Here is a 15,960-nt window from a genome sequence, read left to right as displayed (position 1 = left end):
CAACAAGGGGTGCAATCCCCCTTAATGAAGAACACGACCACACCGTGACAGCACCGCCTCCGAATTTTACTGTTGGCACTACACACGCTGGTAGATGACGTTCACCGGGTTTCGCCATACCCACACCCTGCCAACGGATCGCCACATTGTGTACCGTGATTCGTCACTCCACACAGCGTTTTTTCCACTGTTCAATCGTCACGTGTTTACGCCCCTTACACCAAGCGAGGCATTTACCGGCATGATGTGTGGCTTATGAGCAGCCGCTCGACCATGAAATCCGAGTTTTTTCACCTCCCGCCTTACTTTCATAGTACTTGCAGTGGATCCTGATGCAGTTTGGAATTCCTGTGTGACGGTCTGGATAGATGTCTGCCTATTACTCATTACGACCCTCTTCAACTGTCGACGGCGTCTGTCAGTCAACAGACGAGGTCGTCCTGAACGCTTTTGTGTTGTACGTGTCCCCCCACGTTTCCACTTCACTATCAGATCGGAAGCAGCGGACCTAGGGATGTTTAGGAGTGTGGAAATCTCGCGTACAGAGATATGACGCAAGTGACTCCCAATCACCTGACCACGTTCGAAGTCCGTGAGTTCCGCGGAGCGTCCCATTCTGTTCTCTCGCGATCTCTAATAACTACTGAGTTCCCTGATACGGAGTACCTGGCAGTAGGTGGCAGCACAATGCACCTAATATGAAAAACGTTTTTTTTTGTGGGGGGGGGGGGGGGCGGTGTCCGGATATTTTTGATCACATAGTGTATGTACAATAGTTAGCAAACATTAAAGCATGCGTTTTATAAAGTATCAGTTGAAAAATACCTATAAATAATATATTCATCTCTGAGCATGATCATATCGTGCACGTCACATTACAGCTGTTGCACGGTTCACAATATACGTTTCAGTATCCTGCAGCCAACTTGTGTGCATTTGTGCTCTCATAATGCTTGAATGAATGTCTCTGCAGTTTCCACAATGAGGGGAGGGGAGCACAGGCGGTAATGCGACCAATTACTTCATCTCGCGTTTTCACGGCTCGTTTGTAAACCTCAGACTTCATCCAACACCTTAAACAAAATTCTGATGGCATAAGATACAGCGATCTTAGTGGCCAGTTAATTTTACTACCAGGACCTATCCAGGGTAAGTGCGGCTGGCATGTATAATGTGGAGGATCTCCGTCATGCTGGAAGTACATTACAGTCCGTGTGGTCCAAGGAACGTTCTAAGACGTTCAGGAAACGACTTATCAAAAAAAAAAAAAAAAAAAAAAAAAAAAAAAAAGACAAGTAATTCTGTCCCGTTGGGCGAGTAAGACATATACGTACGCGCCACTAGCCGAAAAGCAATTGTACATTAAATATGTTGTATCTCGGAAACCATTCGGAACATGGCATACGTCCATTTGAAATTTTTTGCTTCGAACGACGTTTCCTGTCATATTCCTGAATGTTGTCCTCACCTGCAGTGTCACCCTATATTACCGGCTGTAGAGTATTTGTAGAGGCATAACTGTAAAACTGGTCGTTGGGACTCTGTAAACAGGTATTTGCGAGGAAATACGAGGCCTGTTCAGAAAGTAAGCTCCGATTGATTGCCAAATTGAAACCACAGTGAACATCAGAAATGTTTTACTTCTAACAATTAGCTACACCTTTCAGCTACTTCTCTACGTAGTCGCCGTTCTGACTTAGACTTTTGTCATAGCGTTGTACCAACTTTTCAATAGCCTCATCATAGAAGGCAGCCGCCAGTGCTTTCCGCCAATTCTCCACGCTGGCCTACACCTCGTTGTCTGTGTCAAAATGTTGTCTTCAAAGACAGCGATTCATATGACCAGAGATGAAACTCAGGGGGAGACAATTGCGGACTGTGTTGTGGGTAATCTAACATTTCCATTTGAAAACGATGCAGGAGCATCTTCATTGCCCCTGCAGAATGTGGCTGAGAATTGTCGTGAAGACGAAACAGCACGACAGTTATGTAATGTTAGCTGCATAGCTTCAGGCGAAATTTCTCACCAGGCCGTCGTACTTGGCGGCAGACACTATTTTCTAGACATCTTTACGCACTCACTGCGAGCTCAGAAATGAGAAGAGCGACGTGATGCTAACTGGGGTTATACTAGAGACACTACCCAACACATCTGTGCAAAGCTTTATCGGATTTTCATAGTCGTTTCCATTTCGCGACCGATCGGAGCTTACTTTCTGAACGCCCCTCGTAGTCACATCTGTATTTCGTATGTAATCTGTTGCAAGACAGACAAGTCTATGAAAAGATTTTCGTAAGAAATGTTTAGGCTTCTTGGAAAACTCATTATTATCTGTCGTACAACGGATCGCAAGACACCAGTAATAATGGTTCCAAACCCTTTTAATATTTTATTTATATTTTCGACGGATAGGTAGAGCACAGCGATTATCAGATGATTCACTATCTGTTACCATCACCTAACATTTATAATTATTTCGTGTTTTGCGCTATATATTTGCAATTACTCAGTAGTAAGGTGCTGTGTGCTGTATCTTCTCTGTGTAGATGACAAATAAGATGTCAAAACCGGTTATTGAACTATACGTCGTACACGATTGTAACTGATAATAACAGAAGATGTCAAAACTGGTTATTGCTCTACACATTGTGTGCTGTATCTTCTTTGTGTAGATGACAAATAAGATGTCAAATCCGGTTATTGTCCTATACGTCGTACACGATTGTAACTGATAAACAACAGAAGACGTCAAAACTGGTTATTTCTATATACATTGTGTGCTGTATCTTCTTTGTGTAGATGACAAATAAGATATCAAAACCGGGTGTTGTTCTATACGTCGTACACGATTGTAACTGATAATAACAGAAGGTGTCAAAATTGGTTATTGCTCTATACATTATGTGCTGTATCTTCTTTGCGTAGATGACAAATAAGATGCCAAAACCGATTATTGTTCTATACGTCGTACACGATTGTAACTGATAATAAGAGAAGATGTCAAAATTGGTTATTGATCTATACATTGTACACGATTATGTCTGATAATAGAAGTTTCTGTCTTTTTAACAGTTCTACGCCTCTAAGCAGAGGTTCAATCACTTTGACATCGCGGTTCGTATTTTTTCTGCTGTAAACGAAGATTTTTTTCCACTGAAGCGGTTCTGCTCGAAATAGCTGTAAATTATTTCTCAACAGGATCATTGTTGCTTTTAATCTGGTAACATGAATATGTCTATTGCAATTAAGCAGCCCATTCAACTAGTAGTGTTACGCAACAGAATTATTAATTGTATATCATGTTCACTGCTTTCGTCTGCCAAGAGATGAAAGAAAGGAAGATTGGGGTTTAAACGTCCCGTCGACATCGAGGTCATTAGAGGTGGAGCGCAAGCTAGGAATGTTTCAAGGATGGGTAACGAGATCGGCCGTGCCATTCCAATGGAACCATCCCGGCATTGGCCTGAGTGATTTTTGGAACTCACCGAACACCTAAATTTTGGATGCTCTGACGCGGATTTAAATCCATGTACTCGCAAATGTGAGTCCCACAGTGTTAACCACTGCTAACCTCTGCGCCACATCTCTCGTTCCAACAGATGAGAGTGACTTTTGAAAGTAACACTGCACTCGATACCCCTTGCTGAGAGGCCTGAAAATCCTATGAGCAGGGTTTCCAAATCCGACATGGAAAATGAAAAATCATAATTGTGTTCCAGGTACGCGTTTAACCTCCTGTTCCTATTCGCCTTAAGAAACAAGCACTTCGTCGAAACAGCAGCGACACAGCGAAATATCCTAACATGGCTATGTGACCAAAAACAGACCAATAATCAAGTGGAGCAGGATTCGAATTCCTGTCTGGTCTTCTATCCTAACGTTTTTATGGCAACATAAGTATTACAGACACTCTCACCAAGCACAACAATAACCCGAATTAAGTTACGTTCTCCCAAGAACAACACAAAGACAATATTCCTAACAAATCAGATGAGGAGGCTGCAGCAGTTTGTGAACATGGAGAGGACGGTTTCACTGATCGTGTCTTTCGAGAAGTAGCGTCTAAAGCTTTAAATACTGTGGAGTCCTTACAGTCAAGGGCCCTGCGTATATTAACCATACGTTATCAGTTTCACAAAACCAACCGATGTGAGAAACGTAAAGGGAATGTTACTTATAATGTAGAAATGAAACATGAATTGTTAAAAGAGCGTAATTCCACTGACTCTTCTTTTGAGAAAACTTAGAAAAAAAAATGTTTACCGTCTGGTTCACTTGTTTGATTCAATTCAGACATTTATTCTTGGACATTTGTATTATAAAACTTCTCATTTCAAAACCCAATTGAGACTTATTTAAGAGGTTTATAGTGCATGAACATAACTGTATTTAACAATTCTGCTGTAAAAATTCTGCAAAAATTATTATTGTTTATGGTATTGTTATTCTCAACTAAAATCATATTTTTTGATCTAAAAGCATTTTTTTCCAAACTCAACAGTGGCTTAATGTATTCATATAAAACAGTTCATCTCGTATGTTTTTCGAGGTATCTAACAATATTACAGAAGTAATATTATTTAAAACTTTTAGAATATCCAAACACATAATAAACCAAACACAAACTGTGATTTTTAATCCATACGAAGTCAGTCATTTCACAGTTACAGATTTAACAACCTTCAGTCTTCTCCAGTAACGTCGCTGCTCCAGCCATGTCGCTCCAGTTAACAACCGCTTGGCAGAAAATCACTTCTTGTCATCCATGGTAAATATATATGATAGTACTTGCTGAATATTCACTGCTCTCTTGGTTTTGATGGCGACACTGCCATCTGGATATGCTAAGGTGTTATGGAAAGGAACACCATTCATACAGTTAGGCTGTCAAAGCTTAAATGTTTGATATACATTGCAGTGTACGCAAGATGAAGTCATTACACAGCCTTTCACATTATGAAGAGAACTTAAATTCCATGTATTCGAAGGCTTAAATGTAACTTGTTCAGATCAGGGCGGAGAATGTTTCATTGTTTCCACTAATGTAGTGTTGGTTTCTTATAGTATTGTGGCCACCGACGATTAACACTCAATAGATCAGGAATTAAAATCAATATATCACACGATTCGATCATTTTCACGTTATCTTCCATCTGTTTATGTACTGCTGTCGTTCACACGAGTTTGTATTATTATATTAGTTGAAATTAAGATGCCATTGCTCAAACGTTCCTCTTTTATCTTCTTTTGTTGTTTCATTAACAATTTCATCCAATTCAGCCATCTTAAAACTGTCAATAATCATGAGTAATAAAAAAACAAGAGGCCGCAGCTTCTTGTCTATTATCTTTGTGGTCAGAGATCAGTCTATTATTTCTATGTGCAATCACTTTCATTCTGTTCACACACAGAGTTCAATGTTTAGAGGACTTAAATGCAGGACTTAAGTTCTACTGAAAGTACATGAGAAGACTGAGGCCTCCTTGGCACAAAATCTTTGTGTTTGGTCAAGGCCAGGTAGGAGTAAACTCCTTTTAACACTAATGTATGTATTTATGTGTCATACTCCCAACAACACAACTTCATTTAAAAAAAGGTAAAACTGGACAAGTCATGGTTCAAACACAAACATAAGGATAAGCACGCTGGCTAATGAAACTGTAAGACAGATCTTAACAGCTTAATGTTTGTGTTTGAACCATGACTTGTCCAGTTTTACCTTTTTTTAAATGAAGTTGTGTTGTTGGGAGTATGACACATAAATACATACATTAGTGTTAAAAGGAGTGGTAATTCAAATGTGCTGAAATTAACTCCAGCTCTAAACAGCTTTTAAGCTGTTCAGTAAGGACAAGTGAAAGACTTCAGCTGTCTCCATCACTGAATTTTGTGGAATCTCTTTAGGTAACTGAGAGTGTTCTCTTTGCCTAGAAGAAGGCGATGGTGACAGTCACGGGTGTCAGTTGAGGCACTTGCATTGTTCTGGTGTGTTTGAATTGTAACTCTGCGTTCTGTCGACATACACTCCCTCATGGGATTTGTGGTTAATAACATGAACTCATTCAATAGGAGAGAGAACTATAGATAGGAAAGTAATGTTTACTCAGATGAGAATTATTTCAGCCAGCAACAAAACAGCGTGCGTTATTGAACAGGTCCAGTTTCCTATAGACTTCCAGCACGACTGAGAAATGTGAATGATATTTTCAAATTTAAGGTTAAGAGAGCCTCACGGTTTCACTCGTTTATTACGTTTTGCAAGTCCTCACAGCAGTTTAGAGCCTTTCGTTGAAATTCACTTCTTATTCATACAAACCATCATCTTTTCATTTTTTGTTTCATTTTTTATTATTATTTTTCTTATGTTTCTGTACGAAGTGACATGTTGTCTGACAGAGTAACTTTGGTTCAGATGGCCTCAGTGGACCAAAGATAATAAATAAATGAAAAATAAAAGTGCCATAACCACGACAAGTATTGACACTGATAAAAAAAAATTAGTGTCGTAGAAGCTGAATGTTCTGGCAGTAGCAATTTTCTTCTTCTTTTTTTTTATTTTTTTTAATTTTTTTTTTAGTGTAAACATTGTCATCACTGTTACGGAACTGGCGCAGATGCAGCTTCGACACGCCAGTTTCCGCTTCCTGTTGCTGGACGAGATATCCTCCGCAGGGTGCCGCGAGGTTGGGGCCACCTGGCCGTGCTGCCACTGCTGACAAGTGCTCGGCCCTTATCGGAAAGCGCGCCAAAACTTTTTCGGCGCGACTCTGTGTGCGCGCACAGGAAGCGGGCGACACCAGCCAAAACAAAAAGCGGCCGTGACGCGTGGCGCGCATGCGCAGCTCGCTATCTGCCCGAGTGTGGCGTCGCGGCGCTCTCTTTGTGACTGGAAACCAATCACGAGGGGGAGGGGAAGAGCGCGTGACGTCATCGCATTGTCAGGCTGTGAAAACAACATGCGCGCCCCGTACGTCGCCCTCCCCTCATCGCGTCCGCTGCCGCCCCTATCCCGCCCCCACCACGGGCCCTGGCGTTGCGCGCGACTGCCGACGGGTCGCACACCCCCTTCACTACAAGCGCTCGCTTTACTTTTTTTGGTTTTTATTATTGACAGTTCAAAGGGCTCCCGTAAGCTCGCGCGGTATTCACGTACCTGATTGCCTAATAACATTTTGCCCGTGTTAACCCCACCCTGAGGCCCAAAATTCCCTCCCTCCGCCCGCCACCCTGCTCTCTCACTCTCGCTCTTTCTCTCTCTCTCGCCCACATACCCCCACCCACACTTCGCTTTCACCCGTCTATAATACTACCGATATGGCCGCCATATTAAGTTAATCGGAATAAATAAACAAACGAGTGTTGGAAGTAATTACTGGGATGAAACAATCGCTACAAGATGTGTGTACTCTTCTCATTGTGACAAGGTTGAAAGATTCGACAGCGCCATAGAATGTCACTGCGCTCCCTGGACAGGGCTGCCTGCAAAACGCTCCGTAATGGGACACCAGCCGGCGCCCTCAAAAAAGGCGGTCCGCCGAGATCTGACGGCCGTATTATGAGGCCAGATAACTAATGAACGATCGCTCTCTTTTATTTGCACTACCTTCAAATTTCGACGATCGTACGCTTTTTTTTCCAGGAACTATGTAAATAGCCAGTACTTGACTGGCCGCATTCATCGAAATTTCCTTGTCGAAATGATGAGCAAACATCACATGTACTGGAAACTGAAAAATATTTTTATGAAAAAAGCATAAATAATAACGGTACGTGCCGAGAGACGAGAAGGACCACATCCATACAGTGAAAAATCATTAATTTCTTGACACAAAAATTCCTTTCCATTTCATCAAATCTACTACTAAAACTGTTGTATTTTCCTTGTGGTGCAGCTACTCGAAATACTTGTAACAAAGAAGCACCAACAGTATATCAATATAGATGTATGTTTGTCGACACCATCAAGAGTACTAAACTGTATCAAACTTAATCCCAATCATCTCAGCTTTTATGCCATAGTGCATTTTAAATCTTTCATTGAATGCTAATACGTTGTAATGATGGACAACTGAAAAACTGAACGTCTGATATCTTAAATCAACAAGTTTCACAAGACACAGGCTACTTACAAAAACAGTAGTATATAGGATACTTCAAGAACAAAGAGGTAATGTTCCTTCCCCATAGTCTCAATACAAATTATTCTTGGATGTTAGAGATAAAGAACGAAACAACTGTCACTACAGATAACTAAGTAAATACTTACAGTTTTTAAGTCAATAGAAATTAACGATGACGTCTGATAAAAGTACCTTTATGGTAGGTTTACTGAATTTGGTATTTTAGTAGTCAGAAAATGGGTTGTCTGCAAAATAGGAATGGATCCAAAAGCTCTGATTATTAAACAACTTTTTAACAACGAATGAATTTTACTTTCAGTCACAATAAAACAGGCCAATCATCTATTGTAATACTCATCTTTGCCTTGAGATTCCTTTCATAAAACTTTCCATTAACGAAACACACATAAGAAGCAAATGTCACATCCATAACAGTAGACATATTTCAGATCCTTGATGTTCCATATCAAATGGGTAAAATTACACTGGCTGGGCTATGGTGTCTTTGGTGTGCTACATATTATTTTTCTATGTTGTTTATGATGTGTCATTAATAAGATACTCATAAATTATTTATATTTCAGTATCTTTTATTTTCTTAATATACTGTCGATTTTTTTACATCTTACATAAACTTCATATTTTTCTAATCAGGAAGATACTTAGTTGTTCATTTATAAATACAATTAGGTATTATGGATGAAACTTACACTAACATAACATAGCATAATATTCTACAATATTGTAGAATTACTATTCTACAAAATAGCTGAATGTTACACCAGTGTTGTGTGTGTATGAGATAGTCTACCAAGAACTGACAGAACAATCAATGCAATATCACTAGGCATATCACTAATTAATTGCATAACATTTGTTTCATGTAATAGTAAAAGAAATACTTCTTTCATTACAGGTTCAAGAATTGCTACATGTGAAAAATATAAAACCAATGTTCTAATGCTGCATCTGTCCTGAAGAGGAAAGCACAAGACCTAAAACCTCAACGTTTTAATGCAGCATTTTTTTTTGTCGTAATAGCAGCGTTTATTTGTGTATTGATCCAACTGGTATACTGACAGTTTGTAGCCAAATAGAGAATCAGATGAATGTAAATTTCCAAATCGCGTTTCAAAAATTGTATGATATCTTTTACATTCCTATAAATTAACCCAGTTTCAAATTTGATAAAAAATAACCCACACACATCGGTATTGAGAAGAATCATAACACAGTTTATTAATGTACGTAATACTCAAATGGATTTGAGATCTCAGGCCAAACATTTGAATATTAAATAACTTTTTTCTTTTGTGCCGATTAATTTAGAATTCACTAAACTAAAGATGAGATTATTTATTCAAAACTTACTGAGTATTCTCGAGCAAAGTTCCTGAGAAAAAATTTGTACCCAAAAGCAACTTGATTTGTGAAAGGCTGTAATAGGAATGGAATGTGATTTTATTTTAAATATAATTAACAACCACTTCAGTGAACACATACACGTTTGCTACTAATAACCTTTTTTCATTGTTTTTTGTAGATAGTAGCATCAACATGTATAATAATGTTAATTCAAAGAATCCTTTTTATATTGAACTGACTAATCATGAGACGATACTCTTTATATTGCAATGCACAGGTTGGTGGCATAAAAATCTGCAGACTACATATAATGAAAGCTCTGAAATCAAATATAAGAAAAAAAGAATATCTAAAGTAGCAAGTAGGTGTACTTATTCTTCATCTTTTTTCTTTTACCTTGACTTTTGCTCATGAAAACATGAAACGTTGCCAAGCAACAAATATTATTTCTGGAATTCAGTAAACAACTTTTTTTTGAGAATATTTTTGTCTACATGAGACATTTTTGCAGGTTAAAAACAGTATGCGTTTTGCCAGCGGAAGATTATTTATATATTAGTGAGGTCCCCAGTATACTGACGTATTCAAATTTCAGTAAAATACTAATAGCTGCCGAATATCTGGTGCAGTCACATAATTACATCACACAACTGACAAATTCACAAATAAAACGATACTTCAAACAGACTTGTTGAATCCTTTCCTTTTCCTTTTTTTTCTCGTCTTGTAAGTCCCCTAACAAACAAAATCTGACTAAAGCCATTAAAACTAATGGCACACTTGTAATCAATAAATTGAAAGTAGATAATATAGTCGATTATGTAAACTAAAAAGGGAAATAAATGCAGTAGAACACTCAGAGAATTTTCTGTCCACAAGTAAACAGAAAATAACGTAGTACAAGTGATCGACATCAAAATATTAATGCACGCTGGTCCTAAGAAGCCTACTACATATTTCATCATACATTTATGACTTCTTACACTTCAGTGATTGAAGAGGTAGTTCAGTTATGTCCTTCTTGATTTCTTGTACTTCCATGTGACATAACTGTCTCCTATCAGCAGATTTTCAAGGTTCAGCATGCTTAACTGTAACATCGTCGTTTTTTGGAAAGAACTCGTCGTGGATCTACAAATTAAGTGATAATCACAGTTAGTTGACATATCCTGCTGAAAAAACGTGCTGCACATTATTATGTAACCAGTGAGTACATCATTTAAGTAACACAATATGCTCACATTGCTCAGTCCGTTTAGACAAGAAACGTTCTGCACAATTACGGGTGTGTATGGTTCAAATGGCTCTGAGCACTATGGGACTTAACTTCTGAGGTCATCTGTCCCCTAGAACTTAGAATTAATTAAACCTAACTAACCTAAGGACATCGCACACATCCATGCCCGAGGCAGGATTCGAACCTGCGACCGTAGCGGTCGCGCTGTTCCATAGTGTAGCGCTAAGAACCGCTCCGCCACCCTGGCCGGCACGGGTGTGTATAAGAACGGAACAGAGAGCATTACCTAGTTGCCATTTTCTGTAATCTTGCCAGTGTCTTAGATTTCATAAAACATAAAATTCTTCTGTAGAAACTAAAACTGTATGCAATTAAAAGATTCTCCTTGTATCTTAACAACAGAAAACAGAGTGTTTCACTAACAAATGATGCAACTGTGAATAAGAGTAAGTTCACAGTGGAGAAACATTAAAAGTGGTATCGTATAAGGATCAGTGCTTGACCCATTCCTGTTCATTTGTCTAAGACACTAAGGAGCTCTTCAAAAACTATAGTGTTAGCTGATGACACTAGTATGCTAACAAAGGGCCGAAACACATGTAACCCATATATGCCCAGGAGAGTAATGGAAGAGGCTTGTAACTGTTTCACAGGAAACAACTTAAACCTTAACGTCTCCTCTTACAGAATTCGAAATAAATAATAATTACTTGCAGGTACACGAAGTAGAGGTCAAAAGCCACAAACGAAATGATAATCTGTGTGCGTGAAATTTCTAGGAATACAGATGGATAAAAAACTGTTTTCGTACTGTAAAAGGAAAGTTAACCAGAAGCTTAGTTTTATTGATTTGCACTTTTCACTCTCACTGTATTGATCTACAGGCAGAAGTATTCGCAAGCTTTGCATTCTTTTACTTCATACTGTCCCATATAATAATCTTTTGCAGTATTTCAACTATTATCAAGAGTATTTATTATACCGAAGTAAGAATACTGTAGATTAACTCCGGGAGAGTCGGACCACTAGGTGAGACGAACAAGTGGCATATTTCACAAATGCGCCGCTAGAGAGCAGCCACCGTTATTTGTGAGGAAGCTCTCTTGTGGGCAGAAGTGTTCCAAAGGTGTTGCTGTTATTATCGTGTTTGTTTTGAAAGAAAATCACATTCTCTGTTCTGGTAAGCTGAAAAGTTTTATCGTGTAGTTACATAATTTTAGTATTTACGCTTAGTTTGACTAATATTGATGTAGTTCTTTTTACTGCGAGCTTTACAAATGTGTAGGCATGAAACTAACCTAAAATTGCCATCGAGTTCGCTTCCTCTAGATAAAAGTCGCAGTTGTCCTTCTCTCCCAGACAATCAGAGGAGATAGACAAGCGATAATTGGGAGATATGAACCACTCGTTTTAATGAGGGAGAGATGGAGTGTAGTTAAATTTAGCTTCAAGACATGTGGAATAATCTCACTGAAGATGGCTGCAGTCCCACACTATGCTTATTTGTCGGAAGATATGTCTGTGTCAATAAATGGAAGAGTAGAATCTCACACAAAGGGTACCAAACCACTTCAACGCTTATCAAAAGACCTTTTTTGATCCCAAGCACATCTTAAGAGCAGAGTTATCTGCACGAGTCAAATTCCTTCACTGACACAACTTTAGACTCAGCTCCTACTAAACAAACAGGCAAAACGTTTGGAAGAAATGTCATCCGTTTCTTCTACTGATAAAACTATGAATATTAGGAGGACGGCATCAACCGTTCCACATGACTAATCTCTACTGAAAATATTGAAACTGTAACGAAAAAGGGGGAATTAGATGAAAGAAAACAGAAAAGGGCACAAAAAGATAACCAAAGGAAAATACTAGCGAAAATGAAAACAGACTGAAGAAGCTAAAAAGGAAAAAAATACTACAACTAGCTCAGTGTGTTCATCTGATACAGACATTGTGGAGGACTGTAAAAATAACTTAGATGAATGGGACGTAGATAAGTGCGTAGGGTATTTTGAAACCTTTTACGAAACTAATGACAATGAGAATTACAATCAGTGAGTTTACCATTCATGAAGGTCAAATGAATGTTGTTCAACATTTGGCAGTAAGTGTAATGGCTGTGGCGAGAGAAAGATAGGCTAATGCTTGAACAAGGCAACTCATCAGAAAAACCAATGTTAAGTCAAGCTTTATAATAAACTGATAACTTTGTTTTGGACTCAGCTATTTAATAGTATAATTACAACATATTCCAATTAAAATATAGATTTTAATTGACTCTTTTCTTCATGGTTAGCCATTATTAACACCCTCGTCCATTTCACCCACACACCTATGGGTGAGATGGTCTGCTCAAGTATGTTTTCATTTTATCGTATCTCTTGCATTTTAAGTGGTAGTGCCTCGATAACATATTGTAATTAAGTTTATATGACAATCTATATTAACACCTTGCCAGAAGACAAAAAACGTTGAAAAATACACAAATTTTATGCTGGAGAAGAAAAACTTGTCCATCTGTCCAGAACGTATCCCATTATGTTAACAATCGAATATTAAGCAGAAACCTGGGAACACTGGAAATTTTTACACACACAAGCCAATATTTATACTCCCAAATGATATTCGCTGTTAATAATGCGGGTAAATTTAGGGTTAATTGTATAATTCACAACTAAAACCCTAAATGTATTAATTATTTTCGTATAGACATACCTCCCTGTCTAGGATTCAGCACAGAGTTTTATAATCTGATGCAAAATGCTATAAGAGGTGTACAGGTAGCTAATAGACATTGTAAAGGAAACTGAAAATCACCAGCTGTTCAAGATCAAAGTAAATTACTACCTTAAATGCTACGCTTTCCGTAATTTATTGCTATATTTGATCTCAAAACAAAACTGGACTTCTTCAGTATAAACCAATAGGAAGCGTACTGCCTGATAGGAAGCGTACTGCGTAAAGTTTTTAAGTGCTTTTTTTCAAGTGTTATATAAAAATAGCAGTTGAATAGATTTATAAGAGGGACAGTGACTTTCTTCAAATTACTTATTTTTTCTCCAAATTTACATATACCTTACATATTTAAAGTAATCCAGAAGTAATTTTCATAATTATCAGTATGAGTAGAGTAGCATTAGTCATAATTTATTTTAGTGTGCTTTATAGATGAAGGCTACAGCAGCTGCTTATGCTTCATAATTTATAATTACTCTGTCCCCATATCCCTGAAAGCCCTCCTGCATTTTGGGATTAACGGAACACAGTGAATGGATGAGTGCATCACTTGAACTTCTGCTAAGATTTTCTGGAAACATCAGACAAAAGGACTTGCTGCATACGCCCCTAAGCAAACGTGCTCCTTCCGATGCACAGTAAACTCAAAAATAGAGGAAGTTATCAGATATGACAAGGTCATCGAAAAGGTAGTGACGACGTTGGATCCGTATCAGGTCGAACGCATATGTGACATCGAGCTTAAACAAAGAAGAGCAGCAACATGTGTCACAGGCACTTTCCCTAAAGGGTAAGTATAACAGAAAAATCTATTTTGTCAAATTGGTAAATTTTAAGAATCTCATTGCAGAATGGTATGTGCGAATATTGTTTCCAGCCACTTACGTATCACTACAGTTTGGACGTTGAAGATAAAAATTGGGATAAGAACACAGTTATAAAGAGATTCTTCTTCCCCTGCTCCATCTATCAGCGCAACGAGAAGGTACTCGAACAAAAGTTATAGCAGTTAAGTACCATTTGCTATGCACTTTTGTTGCCTTTCGCAGTGGGTAGATACAGTTCCTTGGTAAGTTTCAAAATAAGGTGCCTCATATCTAAATGCCATTCTTGTTTCACTCGAAAATAGACAGGGAGAAAAACTATTGTCTATATGCCCCTTTACGAGTCCTAATTTCTCTTATCTTCATGGTCCTTACGCGAAATGTATATTGTCGCCTGTAGATCTCAAATGCCGGTTCTTCAAATCTTCTCAATAATCTTTCACGAAAAGAATGTCATCCTTGCAGCAATTCCCATCTGAGTGCACGAAGCGTCTCCGTAATGCTCGCGTGTTGATCGAACGAATCGGTATCAAATCTAGCAGCCCACCACTTGATTGGTTCCATGTATTCCTGTAATGTTACGTCGTAGGGGTCCCAAACACTCGATCAGTAGTCGAGGATGGGTAGCACTAGTGCTCTATACACGGTCTCCTCCACAGATGAACGATACTTTACTAAAATTCTCCCAATATACCGAGGTCGACCATTCGCCTTCAGTACTACCGTCCTTTGCTCGTTCCATTTCGCTTTGCAATGTTAAGCTTAGATACTGGCGATGTTAAGTAGCGTACTACTAATGCTGTATTCGAAGACTAGAATTGTTTTTCCTACTCATGTCCATTATCTTACATTTTTCCACATTTAGAGCAAGGTGCCAATCATTACACCAACTAGAAATAAAGCTAGACACAGGGCTTTCTGTACAGCTTGTTCAGCACATTATAGATAAATCCTGGTCCAGTTCTTAGTTTGAGACAGGGGTCAGTTTCATTCCTCTGGTAGTTAGTTACCGAGTGAAGTGGCTCAATGTTTGAATGTACACGCTACACGCACTCGGGAGGAATGGAGTTCATATCTATTTGTCGTCATCCCAATTTCAGAATTCCGTGCTTTACTCAACCTGCTTTAGCCATTTACTTACATGGATGAAATGTATTTGCAGTTGGTATTATGAACAAACATCAGTTGCGTAAAGGAGTGACAAAGAAAATTCGTGCCGGTCCGGGTCTCGAATCCGGATTTCCCGCTTTACGCGAAAAGGCTCTTCAACCGCTTTGGCTATCCGTGCACAAATCACGGCCAGACTGAAACTTTCGTATGTCGTCGTTCTTGCGTCACAAATGTCTACTCGTACACACATTACGTAAATCCTGTACAGAGGAGGACATTTTAATTGAAAGTCACTGCCTGGTATCGGGGAATAAATACATATTGCAGTGATTTTGTAGTTACTAAGAGCGATGGAATGTTCCTTCGGATATGCATGCAATCGAGGAAAAAAACTGCATGTGTGGGTGGACATGGTCTCCAAGAACAGATACGTACTTCTGTTGATTCATTGTGACTTCCGGAATGAGGAGGTCGCCCCCGAATGCCATTAAAAAATTCTCCATCCTCTCGGCTTGGACTCTTTCGGTGATCGTTGAAGGGTGTTTACATTCAGACCGACCGAGC

At 38.8% G+C, this 15,960-nt stretch overlaps 1 long non-coding RNA gene across 1 annotated transcript in view; it reads left to right on the top strand.

Moving 5' to 3' along the window:
- Positions 1-9,620, top strand: part of LOC124596068 — a 236,909-nt gene extending 227,289 nt beyond the window's left edge. The window contains exon 4 of the long non-coding RNA XR_006978277.1: positions 9,038-9,620. This is a non-coding gene — a long non-coding RNA (uncharacterized LOC124596068). The remainder of the gene's footprint in view (positions 1-9,037) is intronic.
- Positions 9,621-15,960: the final 6,340 nt, after the last annotated feature.

This window comes from Schistocerca americana, chromosome 2, assembly GCF_021461395.2.
Source record: "Schistocerca americana isolate TAMUIC-IGC-003095 chromosome 2, iqSchAmer2.1, whole genome shotgun sequence".
Classification (NCBI taxonomy): Eukaryota; Metazoa; Arthropoda; class Insecta; order Orthoptera; family Acrididae; genus Schistocerca; species Schistocerca americana.
The sequence above is the reverse complement of the archived record's forward strand: the minus strand, read 5'-3'. Positions and strand labels throughout refer to the sequence as shown.